The sequence below is a fragment of the Spermophilus citellus genome (assembly GCF_964194105.1).
Source record: "Spermophilus citellus genome assembly, chromosome: X".
NCBI lineage: Eukaryota > Metazoa > Chordata > Mammalia > Rodentia > Sciuridae > Spermophilus > Spermophilus citellus.
Window position 1 is genome coordinate 88,640,774 of NC_138190.1, and position 14,304 is coordinate 88,655,077.

The window sequence follows — 14,304 nt, forward strand, 5'->3', positions numbered from 1 at the left end:
TGTAAATATACACAAATATTTACATCATTTATGTCTGTATACACATAATTTACTTGTCAATATGTATCGTGTCTCTGGCAATATATATTATATGGCAGGATACTTAAAATTGTATTATATATTCACTTTTTATTTAATGAAGGAGACACTGAGCAATAATGATTGCAATTACAATTAGCCCCATGAGGGTAAAATAAAAATTTCAGCCTTCATTCCAAGCACAGTGACGAAGGGTGTATTTTTCAATTTCTTCTCTTCTTCATTCATCAAAACAAGTTAAATGTCCTCTGGGAATCTTTTAGATTAATATTCTATCTCAGTTGTCAGGTGCCAGGTCATCAAAACAGAGTCAAGAAATGCTTAATAGGTGTGGCTCACTGGCGGGTGGTATGACACTCTTCAGACCAAAGAGGAAGTGCAAATACACTTTGAAATAGAGTTTGAAAGCTAGCTAAAATTTGGTGCTAATTCTAAATGGACTTCATTGGCCTTAGCTACATCTATTATTGAAGGGACCTTTTGACATTATTCACAGAAAAATCTGGAGATAATTGATATCAAAGTACCTTTAGGCCCTGAGTAGCGTGTTAAGTATCAAGTGAAGTCTGAAAGCTTAACTTGGACTCTAGGTTGGAAAAAAGTGGTCTCTGATGGCTAGTAATATATATGTTCAGTACATCCAGTTTTATTTATGCATATTAATTAATTAATTTGTAAAAATTAATTGTGCAATTTGTTTTCAAAATGCAACTTATGTTAAATATATTATATTAAATATAATATATATTTAAGAAGTATGTACTGGGGGCTTGTTGCATACTGGTATTGTGTTAGACACCAAGAGTTCAGTGGCAAATAAGTTCCCGAGTTCTCTTTTCTTCCCAATACAATAGCTTCTTGGTATAAACCTTAGTTACAGTCAATATCTTTTTGTGGTAGAAACTAAATCTCTTGTAAAAGGAAAAATGTGGCAAGTTATAAACTTCAAATACCTTTTTTCTTCTCTCTCAGTCTTATATTGGCTCTTTAATAAAACAATCTAAGTGTCGGTTACTTCTCCCATGACAGAATGAGTTGATCCCCATGTGTAGTTGTGTATTCCATCTCTGAAACTATCAATTTCTAGCACTAATGTATCAAACCTGAAAGTCCCAACTAGAAGGTGACATTACTTAACAGGTACAACAGGGAAGAAGACTGTGCAAGGAGATGTATGAGCTATAGGAAATGGGTTTTAGTATCATTGGCAGAGGCTAATTTCTTTACATTATAAGATATAGCTGAAAACTCTTAGGAAATAAATGATGTATTTAATCAGAGATAGGAAGTTATTAGTATGTCTGCTGCCTATACCTTGATTTTTTGCAGTAACCATAACATATACACTGTTATACAAATCTGTATTTAGTTTAGACTACTACTAGATTCATGAATGTTATTTATTCTGTTCACAGATACTCTAGGAACTGGGCTATATATGAAATTTCAAAAATAAATCATTGCATCTTGTCAATCTCTCTCTCTCTCTCTCTCTCTCTATATATATATATATATATATATATATATATATATATATATATATATATAATTCGACTGCTGTTACACAGGAATTGTTACTTTTATATAAAGAATGAGAAGAATGAGGCACAGAGGTTGAATTTCATGGAAATTTGAGAATGACATAATATAATAGATACTAGATGGGTCTAAGCAACCTGACTCAAGAACTCATTATATTATTGGAGTGAGCATGGCCTTTACATTTTTAAAGAACTAAAATAATCTTCAGCCAGAAGGGCTACTTTGTTACATGCCTGGTAATGTAGTGTAGGGCAAGAACACAGGAAGTAGTGTTTGGGACAATTGTACTAATAAATCTAGCCTTTTACATGTAGTTATATAGAAGTGGCATTATGCACTGGTTAGAGCACAGGCTTTATAGTCAGTTGCCTGAATTCACATAGTACATTATTAGTATACTATTACATGTGTAACTTAGGCAAGGAAAATGAGGATAGTTATGTACCTCTCTCCAAAGAGTTTAGGATAGTGGTGGTACATTGCAAAAAATACAATGCTTTTCTAAATTAATAAAACAACCACAACAAAAATAACAACAAAGAACTCATTATGTGACCACAACAGTGTTTAATGCTTGGGATCCAATATTGAGCAATGAAAATAAGTAACCTATCCTCTTTAAGATTACCGACTAGCATTTAAGACATGTTTATCAAGCAACCTAACAAATAGATGTGAAATTGCAAATGTGGCAGCACTGTGAGGAAGAGAAAAATGGTCAGAGAGATTCTATGAAATGGAACTTTGACTTATTCTAGATGGTTAGGGAAGGCTTCCCTGAACAAATGGTGCTCAAGGGGGGATTATTGGTTGAAGTGACATTAATTGGATTTGAGAAGAATTACAGACACAATGGATACATAATAGTATATGCAAAGGTACTAAGTTGGAAGAAGAATGAATATTAAGAACTGAAATAAGACCAGTGTGGCTAGAGTATAGTGGGAGGCAAAATGGTAGTGGACATGTTAATAGAGATAAGGTGGTGCTTGAATTAGTTGATGAGGTAGTTCCAGGGTGGACCATAGATGGCTTAGACTGGCTACATTAATAAATTTGTTTATATCCTAATGGCAATGGAAAGCCAATGGGGAATTATAAGCATGGACACAGTGAGGTAACATGATTACATTTTCATGTTGAAAACATTACCCTGGATGTAGATTGAAATAATTTGGAGTATAGGTAGATTCATTTACATTATTAAAGAAGCAGTCACATTTATTTAAATAAAATTATGGCTATTTAGGCTAGAGAAGAGAAATACATATTTTTAAAAGATATCTAAGAAGTAAAACTGGAAAGTTGTAGGAAATGAATTAGATATGAGCGATAAGGGAAAATAATTTTGTGTTAGGAACATTATCAGACAAATATATATATATATATATATATATATATATATATATATATATATATATATATATATATAAAAGAGAGAATTTCTGTGCCAGGAATCTTTCTTTTTCATGATGGTGACTCTATTATATTTTCTAAAGTCTTAATACTGGAGAGCCAATAGGGACCTTAAAAAAATCATAGATCTTATTTCTATTCCAATCTTTGTAAGAAGATGGAGACTATATGGTCACTTCAAGCCCACAGTTAAGAAGTCGCAGAATCAGGAGTAAGTCTTTTTTCTTTGACCTGTATCTGCAGTGGAGGAATGGTTCTTATGTTCATAGGTTACACCAGTTGATGTGTAGGGTCTGCCACTGAGAGGAGAGGTTTGACTTGGAGGTAATGAACAAGATAATTATGAGAGAATCTGAGGCAGAAGAGAAAAATGGTAGAAATTTCTACCTAATTTCAGATTTGGTATATCAAGACATAGATCATTATGTCTGAATATATCCTATTTTGAATTGGTTGATAATTGCACTGTACTTATCTTCCAGAGTTGATTTTTCTATTTAATAGGAAAAGAAAATGAAGAGCAAATCATTGCAAGGCCTGATGCATTGATGTGCATCACTCTGCAGTGACTATCACTGGTGTATTTGAGGCTACTGGAAAAGAAATATATTTTTATCAAAACCATTTCATCACATTTGAACTAAAGAAAATTATATATTCTAAAACATGTGCTGTGCTTATTTTTATAACTTTAATAGTATATCATTTTTCATTCTTCAAAGGAGTCTTGGGGACAAGCAATCAACCCTTCACCACATTGTGACTGCTGGCGGGCTTTTGGTGATCTACTTAGAAATTCAAACATATTTGAGGGTAGACAAAGGGGATTGAGAGAGAGGAATAAGGAGATGATAAGGGGAAGTACTGGGAAATGAAATGGACTAAATTATGCCCTGTCCATATATGAATATACCCATAAATAATCACACATCTCTCTCTATATATGTGTGTGTATATGTGTACATGTATATGTGTGTATATATGTATAATGCACTAATAAAAATGATAATAGAAGGGAGAACAGTAGAAGAGAGCAAGAAGACTAGAGGGAGGGAACAGGAGGAAAAGAGAAGATCTTGGGAATTAGATTGATCAAATTATGTTATGTGCATATATAATTATAGCTCAATGAAATCCACTATTATTTATAATTATTAATCATTTAAAAAACTCCAAAAAAGTAAATTTACCTCTATCCAGAGGATTTTAGTGTAAAGTGAAGATGTGTTCGTGTGTAACATTGTGATGAGAGTGTTAGTGATTAAGTTGAATGGAGACACTTTCAAAAGCTTTTAAGAATGGAAGAGCTTTCAAAAAGAAGTATCTTTCCCTATAGATAATGTTCTCCCATAAAGAAACAGTGTTAGTGTAATTGTGCAAGAAAGTGGGGATGGAAGTATATTTGCTTATATTAGTTCAAATATATTTTATAATTCTGTTTTTTATAAATAAAAAATCACCATCATATTTTTCTTTCCCTTTCTTATCTTTACCCATCCTTAGAATTCTCTTATATTTCCTTTTTATCCCTTACTTCTTCCTGAAAATTCTAAATTCACTAGGTGTTTCACCACACTATAGATATCAGGGCTTGAATGGATAGAGGAACTATGGTTTGGTTTTGCAAATGAAGGTGTAATAATCTTGGCAGAGGGAGACTATCTGCATGAGTGTGATATATGGGATATTACAGCTTGAGCAGGGTGAAAAGGATAATACCATGAAGGAGCGGGTCAGAGATATAGTGGAATGAGGAAAGTATCCATCTAGAAGGAAACATTGTAGAGTGATATAGTTTGGTTGAGAAAATATGGAAATCCACACATAATTGTTGTATTATTACATGGCATCAAATAATGACTAAAATGAAAAGGTATCTATATACAGGATAATGGTGATAGCTCAACAGAGCCCAAATTGGATGAGATTGAAAATCAGTTGGCAAGAGAACAGCAATTAAATGGGAAGAACATGGAAAATAATGATAAATATTAGTCAAATACAGTGAAGGTATATATGAAAGATAATGTAAATGAGGATCTTCTTGGAAGAATTATAAATATGAAAAAGCATAAAGCTATAATGAACATTGTTATTGAATTAGAACTGGAATTCTCGAGGTGACCTTATATTTAATAAACATACATTGATTGCAGGTATGTGTGTGTGTGTGTGTGTGTGTGTGTGTGCATGCACTCACATGTGTGACTGTGCCTGAATGCATACTTTGTCCAGTGAAAAAGACTGAGCTCAGTGACAACCTGTTATTAATTAGTGTATTGATTGCCCAGTATTGGACTTCTAAATAAAATTCTTGAGAATTCACTGATTCCAGAATTTGGGCAAACTAGCTACAAGATAAACCTTGAAGTCTTTGCTTTTTCAGAAGCAATGAAATTCTCAAACAATGATATGAATATGTCAAGAGCATATTGAAAGTGGATTTAATGTGATACAACTTGTAAAATAAGAAATAATTTAAGCTTAAGAATAAATAATGATAAATGGATTCTAATCTGTCAAATAAAGTATGTGACCATGATTTGGTTTTATTTGCTACAAAGCAATTGGGAGGGTTTTTCATTTTTTTTTAGTTTGTTCTTTTTAGATATACACAAAAATGGAGTGTGTTTTGCCATATACTTGTATGGAGTATAACTTCCCATTCTTGTGGTTGTACATGAGCTGGAGTTTCACTCATCGTGTGTTCATATGTGAACATAGGAAAATTAAGTCCTATTCATTCTACTTTCTTTCTTATTCCCATGAATAAATCTAACAAAAGAGGTGAAAGGCCTCTACAATGAAAACTGAAGAACACTAAAGGAAATATCGAAGAAGACCTGAAAGTATGGAAATATAATGATTATTTATTAATAAATATAAACTAAAGAATTGAAAGTATAACAAAGACTATAATATTTACATAGATTCAAAATATCTTTCCAAAAAATAATTATTAATTGCAAAATATAAAAGGGATAAAATTACAGTTAAAAACTCTGGAAGACACCACCTTAATTGAGTCATCAGTGTGAACAACATCTGTAATAGGACAAATTGAAGTTGTATACCATATGATAGATTGCAATGAGAAGAATAGGGAATTACTTCTCTAATATTTCTGTCAAAGATGCATGCCAGATTTTAATCATGATAATACACCAGACAAGCCCTAATTTTGTGCAGTTCACTAAATAACTGACCTATTATTTTTAAAGTCATAAAGGTAATGAAAACTAAATTTGATAAACTGACAGAAATTAAAGTGAAAAGACAAGTAAATGCAATGCATAATTGTGAATGGATCCTTTTGCCATTAACTAACATTATTAGGACAACTGGTGAGACTTGAATGGGCCTGAAATATACATGATAATGTTATAGAAATGTCAAATTCCTGACTTTCAGGCTTTTGGTAATTACATTAAATGAGTGCCTTTTATGGTAGAAAATACAAAATAAAATATTCTGATTTATGTCTCATCATGTTGGCACCTTATTCCAGTGGTTCAGGGGAAATTTATTTGACTGGTACCCCTACAAATTTTCTGTAAGTTAGATATTATTTGGATGTATGTGCATAACACAGGAAGTGATATAGTACTGCAAGTTGAACCAGTTATTTAACAGAATTTACTTATTTCAAATATGCTGTATTCATATTAGTTATATTTGAATTGGGACATCATTATAGTTAAGAATAGGCTAAAATTATTGTTATTGTCATCATTATCATCATCATCATTTCACTCTGTGCTATATGTGTTGAAATGAATGAATACATGTTGAACAACCTGTGATGAATCAGATTTTTAAAAAATTGATTCATTATTAGCTAATAGTTTTAGAAAATAAAATAATAGATTACTAAAAGTGAATTAAGAAATACAAATAAAGAAATTAAGAAATTAAGAAATACAAAATAAAAACCTAAATTTTATTAGATTGAACACATAAAATTACATTTCAATAAATACATTAAGAACACTAAAGGAAAAAGAAGTTAATTATAAAAACTCTTATTTATTGAAAGTATAAATATAGGTAATTAATGATTACATGAGTGAAATAGTGATTCCCAGTATTAGATGCCTATATGCATACTTTAAAATACACTGTGTATATCAACATCTAAAAATTTTAACATGACAAATAAGCCGGGTTTTGGATAATTAATTTACATAATCTATTCTGAAATAATGACAACTTTACTCACATGAAATGATGTATATACAATTCTTTTATGTTTGGTTTTAATAACACTTAGAGAAATGCATCTCATGAGAGTGTTGACAGTCATAAGAGATTTTAAAGCAATTTCAGCAAGCTCAAGCTATTCATTCTTAACTTTTATTCAATATAAAAAGAGTGATGCTGCAATTTAGAAATGTATCTACAAGTATGAATTGATAACCAGTTCCCAATATTTAACTCGTAAAATTATAGTAAAATTATATTTTGATGAACGTAGTTAATTTCAGATTTCATATACATTTTGCTTCTAATTGATAAACTAATCATAGAAAAGCACATGTTCTTATGTGGTCTTGCCACACATGACTATACCACATATCAGATTGGGCAAGCAAATTCAATTATAGGTTCATTAGTCAGAATTTTTAGGGCTTCTGACAATTGCTTATCTTCTTTTTCTTTGCTAGGTTTTCGATCAAATAAGTGACCTATGTAAATCATATCACCTATTAGTCATAAAACAAATGTTTTGTCCTGTTTGTTTGCAATATTATACATTGGCAATGAGCTACCAATTTTGTCCTCATAACTTTTAAGAAAGTATAATTGAGGTAGAATAATTTAGTACAAGATGGCATAGCAGACATAAATTGGTAACCAGTAGAAAAATAGAGAATTCCTTGAGTAAGAAATTCCCAAATGGATCTGGCCTTTTCCTGTCACACAAAGTAACTACAGCCTACAATCATGAGCCTAAGATACATACAGGATACCTATTCTCTTTTCATCAGATATATTTATTATGTTTTTGTTGGTGTTGTTGTTTGTGGGATTGTTCTGTTACTGTTTGGAATGTATGAGCGTGTTTTCTATATATAGTTGCACTTTTTATGGTTCAGTTATTTTATTTTTTTCCTGTAAATGTATATTTTTTCTTTCCCTTTAAAATTTGTTCTAATTAGTTATACATGTTAGCAAAATGATTTTGATTCATTGTACACAATTGCAACACAACATTTCATTTATCTGGTTGTACATGAGGTATCATCCCAGCATATGTGCAGTCATACATATATGTAGGGTAATGATGTCCATCTCAGTCCACCATCTCTCCTGCTCCCATACCCACTTTCCTTGCCTATCTTCCCTTTGCCCAATCAAAGTACCTCCATTTTCCCTACACCCCTGCCTCTGTATTATGGATCAGCATCCAATTATAAGAGAGAACATTCGACCTTTGGTTTTTGGGGATTGGCTTACTTTCCTTAGCATGATATTCTCCAGCTCCACCCATTTACTTGCAAATGCCATAATTTCATTCTCTTTTCATGCTGAGTAATATTACATTGTGTATATGTACCACAGTCTCTTTATCCATTCATCTGTTGAAGTGCATTTAGGTTGGTTCCACAATTTAGTTAATGTGAATTAAGCTCCTATAAAATTGATGTGGCTGTGTCACTATAGTATGTTGATTTTAAGTTCTTTGGGTAAAGACTAAGAAATGGGTTCACTGGATCAAATGGTGTTTCCATTCCAAGTTTTCTAAGGAAACTCCATAGTGCTTTCCATAGTAATTGCACCAATTTGCAGCACCACCAGAAATGTATTAGTGTAACTTTTTCTCCACATCCTTGCCAACAATTATTATTGCTTGTATTTTGAATAGCTGCCATTCTGACTGGAGTGAGATGAAATCTTAGAGTAGTTTTGATTTGCCTTTCTGTAATTACTGAAGAAGTTGAACATTTTCTCATGTATTTGTTGATTGTGTATCTTCTTCTGAAAAGTGTTCAGTTCCTTAACCCATTAATTTATTGAATTATTTATTTTTTTGGTGTTGAGCTTTTTGAGTTCTTTGTATATTCTGTAATTAGGGCTCTATCTGATGTGCATGTAGTAAAGATGTTCTTCTACTCTGTGGGCACTGTCTTTATATTATTGATTGTTTCCTTTGCTGAGAAGAAGCTTTTTAGTTTGAATTAATTTCATTCATTAATTCTTCATTTTATTTCTTGTGCTTTAAGAGTTTGTTTAAGGAACTCAGGACCTAATCTGACATAATGAAGATTTGGGCCTACTTTTTCTTCTATTAGGTGCAGAGTCTCTGGTCTAATTCCTAGTTCTTTAATCCACTTTTAGTGCATGGTGAGAGAGAGTGGTTTTGTTTCATTTTGCTGCATATGAATTTCCAGTTTTCCTAGCACCATTTGTTGAAGAGGCTATCATTTTGCCAATATATATTTTCGGTGCCTTTGCTAGTCTGAGATAACTGTATTTATGTGAGTTTGTCTCTGTGTCTTCTATTCCATATGATTAGTCTAAAGGTCTATTTTTGTGCCAATATCATTTTTTTTGTTACTATTGCTCTGTAGTATAGTTTAAGGTCTGGTATTGTGATGCATCCTGCTTTACTCTTCTTGCTAAGTATTGCTATGGCTGTTCTGGGTCTCTTATTTTTCCAGATGAATTTCATGATTGCTCTTTTTTATTTCTATGAGGAATACTGTTGGGATTTTAATTGGAATTGCATTAAATATTTATAATGCTTTTGGTAGTATGGCCATTTTGACAATATTAATTCTTCCTAGTCAAGAACATGGGAAATCTTTCCATCTTCTAAGGTCTTCTTCAATGTCTTCTTTAGTGTTCTGTAGGGATTTTAGAGGTCTTTCACTTCTTTTGCTACATTTATTCCCAAGTTTTTTGTTTGTTTGTTTGTTTTTGAAGCTACTGAGAATGGGATAATATTTTCAATTTCTCTTTCTGAGGGTTTATCATTGATGTATAAAAATTAATTTGATTTATGAGTGTTGATGTTATATCCTGCTACTTTGCTAACTTCATTGATTAATTCTAAAAGTTTTCTGGTGGACTTTTTTGGATCCTCTAAATATAGAATCATGTTTTCAGCAAATAATGATAGTTTGAATTCATCTTTTCCTATTCATATACTTTTAATTTCTTTCATCTGTCTAATTGCTCTGGCTAGAGATTCAAGGACTATGTTGAATAGGAGTGGTGAGAGAGGACATCCCTGTCTTCTTCCCATTCTTAGAGGGAATGCCTCAAATTTTTCTCCATTTACAATAATGTTGTCCTTGGGCTTAGCATAGATAGCTTTTATAATGTCGAAGTAAGTTCCTACTATCCTTAGTTTTTCTGGTGTTCTATCTCTGTGCCTTCCTCTATCCTGATAAATCTTAGATTTGGTCTTTTGATGTTATCCCACAATTCTTGGATATTCTGTTCATGATTTCTTACCATCTTCACTGTGTGGTCAACTTTATTTTCAACTGTGTATATTTTGTGTTCATTGTTTAGTGTTCTTTCTTCCATGTGATCTAGTCTTTTGGTTATGCTCTCTATTGAGTTTTTTTATTTGGTATATTGTTTTCTTAATTTCAAGGATTTCTGTTTGGTTTTATTTTTTATTTATTTTTTATTTTTTTTTTTTAAAGAGAGAGAGGACAGAGAGAGAGAGAGAGAGAGAGAGAGAGAGAGAGAGAGAGAGAGAGAGAATCTTAATATTTATTTTTTAGTTCTCGGCGGACACAACATCTTTGTTGGTATGTGGTGCTGAGGATCGAACCCGGGCCGCACGCACGCCAGGCGAGCGCGCTACCGCTTGAGCCACATCCCCAGCCCCTGGTTTTATTTTTATTTTATTTTTTTCAGAATCTCTACCTCTTTCTTGAAGTAACCTTTTTCTACCTGTATTTGCTCTCTTACCTCTTTGTTGGAGTGATCAATTATTGCCTATATTTGCTCTCTTATGTCCTTGTTTAATTTGCAGATCATTTTAATTATGTACATTCTGAACTCTTTCTATGACATTTCATCTACTGTGCTGTCAATGGATTCTATTGTTGTATCATCTTGATTTGTTTGGGGCACTTTCTTCCCTTGTCTTTTCATACTTTCTGTGTGTCTTCCCTTCTAGCAGTGTACATCCTAATTATTATGGTTTCTACCCTATAATTTTATAGTGCCCCTGCAGGTTACTGATGTCTCACTTTTAAGGGGGGATAAATATTAAAAGTACCTAGTGTAAACAATATATAGCCTTAAACCAAACAGTTCCTATTTAGACAATTAGAGTTTTGTCACAATTAAAAGGAGTGATATTTTCAATTATTACCTGCAATTTAAATAGGTTTGCAAAAGAGTCTATAGATTTTAATGTTGGACAAAGAAAGAAATAGGTTGTAGTGTGTGATATTTATGAGGTAAAGAAGGTATCATATTTATGATGTTTAGGAGGTAAGACTATAGAGTATTAGATAATAGGAAGAGTGACAGATGAATGAAAAGAAGTTGGCTGTAAACAGGAGAAAAGAAAGAGGTGACCTCATGTAAGGCTTGCTCCTTCCTCTGCAACAAGATGATGCCTATTAACACACCTAGTAGAGATACCTGTGGTGTAATCAAGCCTGCAGGGACCTTGGTGATAGACTTCCAGGTATTAGCTATTGTGCCTAGATGGAAGCAGCCATGTCTGTAGTAGGTGGTTGGGTAATGTTAAACCTGAGATGTTGTTGGAGATGTCCCAAGATGGAGGTGACCAGTTTTAGAGATGGGGCTGAAAGGGCATGCCAAATGATGGCTTTGGGAAGATTGTTTGGAGATGCAGTGTTTGGTGTGCAGACATGTTTCTCAGCATTGTGGGCAATCCTGTGCCTTGGCCTGCCCAGGCTCTGCAGGGGTTGGCAAGACTGTTCATTTCCTGCCTGGGCTCTGCATAGATCAGCCCAGTTATTTTAATTATGCATTTCATTTTAAGAACTTTTTTCATGGTTCTTATTAATTGTTAAATTATCATCACTCTATTTCTGCTTTAATGTGCGTGATATAGCAACCTTGAAAGATTAGAGAAGGACAGACTTAGCCTCTCAAACTAAAAAAGTACAGTTTCATAGTCAGGTTACATTTTTGAAACAACATTGAAAAACAGTCAAAAAGGGTTAAGACTGGAAACTGGCAGCAGCCTTAACCACTTGGATTCTAGTAACTTTGAACTACCCATTGAGCCCTGATTCCAATCAGATATTTCTAATAATAAATGCCATAGCTACAGTTCATTGCAGGAAAAATAAAAATGGAACAAAACAAAATGATGACTCTGAGAAATTCATAGCTCAAATTTAACTTCTAAAAAACAAACTAGAAAATGACTATCCAAACAATAACAAGAACTTTGTGTTTAGAGTTAGAAATAATTAGCATTTTTCTCAAAATTTTAGTAAAAATTATACAGATAAAATAACATCACATGAAAAAACAAAATTAAAATCTCTAGATTTGGTAAGTAGCATCATTCTATTTCCTTATATTTGAAGAGTATCTCTTGGGTATTACTGAAAGAAAAATGAGTAACTTGGACTTCATTGAAATTATTGAAAATTTGGTTTCTAGATGAGTATCACAAAAATTTCTACTACATTAATTGCATTATAGTTTCCCTAATTTATAATACCTTGATGTTTCCAAAATGTCTAACATTATAGTTTAATTTCTGATTGTGCTGGTTTAACTATTATCTATTTAAAAGGGAAAAACTACATACATTTAGATATATTTCATATATAAATTTTATTAAATATTATTACTATATGTCACAACTTGGTAAATGTTAATTAATTTTGTTGTTTTTTTTTCTAGGCATAGCTTCCAGTTCTTAATACATTCAGCTTCTAAAGTAAATTATCATTTCGGGGCTGGGGATGTGGCTCAAGCGGTAGCGCGCTCGCCTGGCATGCGTGCGGCCCGGGTTGGATCCTCAGCACCACATACCAACAAAGATGTTGTGTCCTCCGAGAACTAAAAAATAAATATTAAAAATTCTCTCTCTCTCTCTCTCTCTCTCTCTCTCTCTCTCTCTCTCTCTCTCTTAAAAAAATATCATTCTTACTCATAAAGTATGCTATGGGGACAATTAACAATCAATTGTCCCTCTGTATTTTTAGAGTATTGGTTCCAGGATCTACTGAAGACACCAAAACCCATGATGCTCACATCCCCTATAGAAAATGGCATAGATATTTGTATTTAACTTATTCACATCCTCCTGTATAGTTTAACTCGCTTCAAGACTACTTATTATAATAACAGTAAATGTTAATGTTATGTAAATAGTTATATTGTTTAGAGAATGTTTTTAAAAAGGCTATATGTACTCAATATAGATGTGATTTTTTCTGAATACTTTCAATTTCTGGTTGGTTGAATCTACAGATGCAGAACTTGTGGACACACATGGCCTAATATATGTTTGTTAAGCATAGGAGATGTGCTTAATCATCATTAAAGAGTTCTTCACTGATAATTCAATGTGAAGTAGGTTCCATTTCTTTTTGACATTATTTTTATTTGATCCTTGCTCATTTATTTATGGCATTAATCATCATTTTCAATACCTTTATTCACTTTGGTTTACTTCACTTGTTCTTTCTCTTGCCTCTAGCAGAATATGAGCTTCATGAGGTGAGGCCTGTGTCAAAATGTTCTTTGTTGCTATTATATTCCTTGCACTCAAAATATTCCTGGGACATATTTGAAACCTAATAAATTTCAGTTGAATTAACAAAAGTTCTTATAATTATTTATAATTCTAGACTTAGCAACATAATGAGTATTCAGTAAATATTTTCTGATTATTAGACTTTGGGTATGCCATAAGTTGGTTATAGCTCTCTCTCCTGTGAAGTGATAATAATGCTGAACTTGTTTCATTGGGGTGATAGAGCATTTATTTCCTATTGTCGTCTAAACAAATGCTAAAACTCTTTATTCAGAGTGCCATTACCAATAATGTACTATCTCACTGTTCTACTGGGTCCCTGAAATATATGTATTTCATTTTTCAATTTGTTTTATCAAAATGTAATATTTAGAGAAGCCAAGGACCATATGTAACCAGTAAATCAATGCTGTTATGCAAAAGTGATGCCTGGTGCTAGAGAGAAGCATGAAAGAGTGAAGAAAAAAAAGGGAGGGGGAGCGAGAAAAAGAAATATAATCATTAAGCAGTTTGCATAATAGAGAGGAATGCAACAGGTAAGAGGCTGCTAATTTATCTGGTCTCTGTTACTGCTAGAGTGGGAAGGACCC